The 5353-nt window shown below is 47.3% G+C and overlaps 1 non-coding gene across 1 annotated transcript; it reads right to left on the bottom strand.

The window, feature by feature from the left end:
• Window positions 1-1952: 1952 nt before the first annotated feature.
• LOC136506308 (small nucleolar RNA Z247) lies at window positions 1953-2091 on the bottom strand. The gene has a single exon (XR_010771522.1). It is a non-coding gene; the product is annotated as a small nucleolar RNA Z247 (small nucleolar RNA).
• Window positions 2092-5353: the final 3262 nt, after the last annotated feature.

Below are 5353 nucleotides of genomic sequence, written 5' to 3'. Positions count from 1 at the left end.
GAAGGGGAGGGCGGGGTCGGGTCGACTGCAGGCAGCGACGTGTCGGCCACTGGAGGCACAGAGTCCTGAGGGGATGCGCCGGGACTCATCGGGGGGACAGCGTCTGCGGTGCCCGCAGCTGTTGTCGCCTAGGGAAAAAGTCCCGAGGTGGATAGCCTGGGATCTCGCGCCGAATCAACTCCAGGTTCCGTGCTGGAGACACCTGAATCAATATCACATGCTGCACCATTGTTGTTAGCAGGATTACTGGAATCAAATACTTGATCATTTAATTGTTCCGTCCCAAGGAAATTAGTGAGGCCAGATGGAAGGAGGGATATTTCAGCCCGGAGTCGTGCTCCAGCATTGCTGTGAAGGGTGGAAAAAGGAAAAACTCCCTCATCAAAGACAACATCACGAGAAATATAAACACGCCCTGAAGAAATTTCTAGGCATTTGTAGCCTTTATGCAAGGGACTAGGACCAAGAAAAACACAGCGTTTTGACCGAAGCTCAAGTTTATGCTTGTTGTATGGGCGAAGGTTAGGCCAACAGGCACAACCAAAGATCCGGAAACTAGTGTAATCCGGCTTGACTTTTGTGAGGCGCTCAAGGGGGGTTTGCTGATGAATTAATTGATAAGAAAAACAGCCATCATGAACGCCTCATCCCAAAATTTTAGAGGCATCGATGCATGCGCAAGAAGGGAAAGCCCAACCTCAACGATGTGACGGTGTTTGCGCTCTACGACTCCATTCTGTTGATGGGTGTGAGGGCAAGACACGTGATGGATAATACCAATTTTGGAGAAAAAGTTGTGAAGAGTTTGATACTCCCCTCCCCAATCAGTTTGCATAGCTAGGATTTTCCTATCAAATTGTCGCTCTACCATAGCTTGAAATTCATGGAACTTTTGAAACACTTCAGATTTATATTTTAGGAAATAAACCCACACAAATTTGCTGTAGTCATCAATAAAGCTCACATAATATTTCTTCCTGCCAACAGAATCAACTGCAGGACCCCAAACATCTGAGTGGACAAGTTCCAAAGGAAATCTAGATGAACTGACAGATCTAGTATATGGAAGATGATGACTTTTAGCTTGCTGGCAAGAATCACAGACTGTCTCTTTATTTGACTCACTAGAACATGGAAGACTATGATTATTAATAATCCTAGAAACAACTGAAAGGGAAGGATGACCCAAACGACTATGCCATGTGGACACTGAAGGCTTGTCTACTGCATGCGTCTGCTTTATTGAGTGATCTGAAGGCAGGGGGTACAGCCCGCGATGACAGCGCCCTCTAAGGATCGTTCTCTTCGTGGCTTGGTCCTTGATAAGAAAATGATCAGGGTGAAATTCTAGAAAAGCAGAATTATCCTTAGCAAGGCGATGAACAGAAACAAGATTCTTTGAGGCTTTTGGAACATGGAGAATATTATTTAGGTGCAGATCACGGATAGGACTTGGAACAATAGAATGACCAATGTGCTTGATATCCATACCTGCACCAGATGCGGTGTGAATCTGGTCATTGCCATAGTACTTCTCCCGCATAGACAGCTTGTTCAGCTCGCTTGTGATGTGATCTGTCGAGCCTAAGTCTGTGTACCAGTTGGTGTCGACGTTGTAGGCACCCATGGCGACGGCGGCGTTGACGTGGCGCTCTTCTGGGACATAGTTTTCATCGAACCGGTGCCAGCACCAACTCGCACGATGCCCCGTCTTGAAGCAGACCTGGCAGACGGGTGCATCTGAGCCACCCGCCCCAGATTGTGGCGCCCCTCCGAAGCGCTGTTGCTGATGCGGCTGGAACCCGGTGCCACGACCGCGCCCTTGGCCACGGCCGCGCCCCTGGCCACGACCCGGCCGAGGTTGAGAGGCCGGTTGCTGGAGCCGTTGCTGGAGCCGCGCGTCTTCTTGGCGACGTTGATAGAGCCGCCGCCGTCTTGAAGTTCAAGACGAGTCTCGTAGTTGAGCAGCTGCGCGTAGAGCTCGGAGACGGTGATTGCCTCGGTCTTGACGGTGACAGAAGTCACCACTGGATTGTACTCCGCATCAAGGCCGTTGCAGATGTGTGCCGCCAGTTCCTCATCATCCATCTTCTTGCCGGCGGCCGCCAGTTCATCTGCATAGCCACGCATCTTGGCAAAATAATCTGCCATAGACATGTTACCTTTCTTCGTAGTTGTGAGAGCAAGCCTCACGTTCATGGTCTTCGCACGGGTTTGGGCGGAGAACATCTTCTCCAGCTCGCTCCATGCCTGCGCCGCCGTGGTGCATGCCACGATCTGGGCAAACGCCTCCTTCCCGATCGTGGTGAAGAGGAGACCGAGGACCAGCTGGTTGTTTGCATACCAGTCCTCATACGCCGGGTTTGGCTTCTTGGTGACGGCGCCAGCTGAGCTGCTCTGCTCAAGCTCAGTCGCCGGCGCCGGGGTCTTGCCGGTGATGTGTCCTTCAAAGCGCGCACCGCGGATGGCGGAGAGCACCTGCGCCTTCCATAGCGCATGGTTGGTCTTGCCGAGCTTCTCGGTGATGGTGATGCCGAAGAATGGATTTTGGTTGGCAGCGGCGCTTGATCTTGTCAACATGATGGTCGAAGCCTAGGCTCTGATTACCATGTGAAGATTCAGAGGCGCTAGAAGCTTGGTGGAACGCCAGAGGCCGTCGGGCTTGGCGTGTGCGTGTTAATCCTTAGCAAGGAACAGCCCCTTGCGTGACCTTTTACATAGGAACGAGTCAGGAGAGCCGGTGCATGGATAGGTCTCAGCTGTTAGGTTGTTACACAAGATATGATCTCTAGAAGATTCACCAACAAACCTTAACAACCTCCAATCTCATGCACCGCACAAGTCCAGGCTCGTTAGTTTAGATTCATGATAACAAACTCTAACAGCTTTATCCCCCAAATCCTGAGGCACACCATGTGGCCTCCACACCCAGAGACCTCGCTAGATCCAATCCCTCATCGCCGGCCGTGCAGTGCACCCCATGATCCATGATCCATAATCCATCAGCCTCCATTTTCCCCTCTGCAGTGCATGATCTGATGCACTGCATCATTCAGAATTTCAGATACAGATACGAGCTCACAGGCTTTGCAGCTAGCAGGTAGTAGGTAGCTACACATGCTTGTGACACCTGTCCGGCAGCGGCAGCTAGCCCCACGCCTAATAACTAACATAACAGATTATATATTGTATTGCATACCACTAATCATCTTCCATTTATAATTGAGCAAAAGCAATCCTGCATATGCCCTTTAATAATGTCTGAATGTCTGATGAGTGTGTTCAGTTTGGTCGACGACGATCGATCTCTCTCGCTCGTATCGTGCTCCCCACTTGCTGAAGCTCAAGAGAGCTGCTTTATTGCATGCATGCCCAGCAGACAGCAGATCTAGCTAGTACTAACTCCTAGTAGTGCATGTGTGGTGAACAGAGATTCGTCAGTCAGTGTCGCTAGCTTTTGGCGGGACTGCTTGCATGCATTTGCATTTGGTAGACAGTAGACTAGACTAGGCTTAAGAGCTGATATTGCTATATATCTTGTTTCCAAATGCAGTGCAAGTAAAGGCCGTTTCCTTCTCCCTGAAGGCTTTGGCCTTGTTTGCTTTGGCTGATAAGTCAGACTAAAAAGTACTATTGACTAATTTGTTGTAAGAGAAAAATATTATTCCTTCGTCGAAAAAGTAGGGCTCATAAGCAAGTGAACAGGACCTTTATGCATGCATGCAAATGCAATGCAACCGCAGGTCCACAACCAACCAGAAGCTTTGTTCTTCATTGTTATGTTTATCTCTGCTGGCTTATATACCATTTTTCTCTGCTGTCTACAAACTAATGGAAATTAAAGCTAGATTACTTACTTGCGATGGTAGCTAAGCAACACGGCCGGCATATTCCATTTCATTCGACTTTAGATTACATTATGGAGATAGTGACATATATATGCCCTTCGATCATCTAGTCCTGAGCGTGCTCCTGAGCAGATATTTCTACTGTGCAGCATGACGAGGCAGAACATATATATACTGATGCTGCGCCCGCCCTGCATCTTCGAATAACATGTAACCTACCTACCTGTAGCTTTCAGTGGCCTAATAATAATAATACAATTATGTTTAAACCTGAAAGCAGGCTGAAACTAATTAAAGGATCCGTCATCGATACACCACTACGTCAGAATAGCACTTTACTGCCGGTTCAAAATACTCCATCACTGTCGGATTTTGAACCGGCACAACCATACCGGCAGTGATGAGGGTAGGCTATCACTGTCGGTTCCTATAAATCGGCAGTGTTCTTCAACTTCACTGCCGATTTTTTACACAACCGGTAGAGTTCAGTTCCACCAACACTGTCGGTTCATAAGACCACACGGTAGAGTTCAGTTTCACCAACACTGTCGGTTTGTGTTTCAACCGGCAGTGTTGTCGTAAGAATCACTGCCGGTTTGTGAGAAGAACCGGCATTGATGGCTAAGCCAACGCTGCCGGTTTGTGGCTCCAGCAGACAGTGCCATCAATGCCGGTTTGTTGCTAACCGGCAGTGATGTTTACGACAACACTGCCGGTTTTCTGCTAACCGGTAGTGATGTCACATTCGTATTTTATTGTTTTATAATTTATTTTAATTTATATTTTTTTGTGGAATCGGGTTTCGTTTTATATACGCTACGTAGACGATAGGTCCATCAATATTAAACCTTACAAATGTTACGGTTACAATTTAAATGTTCTTATCAAGATCTCGATCCCTCAAAATAAAAAAGAAATGTTCTTGGACTTCACAGATTGTGCAATACTTCTCGGACTTCTTACAATAATCTGGCGAGCCGCTCTGGGCCATACTGGTCCTTGAACTTCACGGATTGTGCAATAAAAAATACTCCATCTTTTTTCAATACCTCAGCTAAGATGAATTTTGCCAGCTTCGATTGCAGCGCGACGATCTCCATGTCTAACAGTCTTTTGTGGTTATATTTCTTGCGTTGTCGTTCAAAAAAGATGATATTCAAAGAGGAATCAGTAAATAATTTTGTTGAACACCTTCCTCAGCAAGGCGATCCATCTTTTCAAGTTCTGCTTCAAATTCTAGCATCTTTTTGGCGTAGCCACGAGAGCCGAGATGATGAGGATTCGTCGCTTTCTATGAGTTCTCCTTATTCTTCCTGCTCAGTTCTAAGTACTCCTCGGATAACCTATATTCCTTGAAATCCTGCCAGAAGTCCTTCTGCTTGCTAAACTGTCCACCATCAAAATCTGGCTCTTTATTTTGGAGGACAAAATTCTTGTACAATGCCCCCTTAAAATTCTTGAAGCATGTCCCCATGATTTCTTTTGCTTTTTTCTTGACTAACTCC

The sequence above is a fragment of the Miscanthus floridulus genome, chromosome 14 (assembly GCF_019320115.1).
Source record: "Miscanthus floridulus cultivar M001 chromosome 14, ASM1932011v1, whole genome shotgun sequence".
Classification (NCBI taxonomy): Eukaryota; Viridiplantae; Streptophyta; class Magnoliopsida; order Poales; family Poaceae; genus Miscanthus; species Miscanthus floridulus.
The sequence above is the reverse complement of the archived record's forward strand: the minus strand, read 5'-3'. Positions and strand labels throughout refer to the sequence as shown.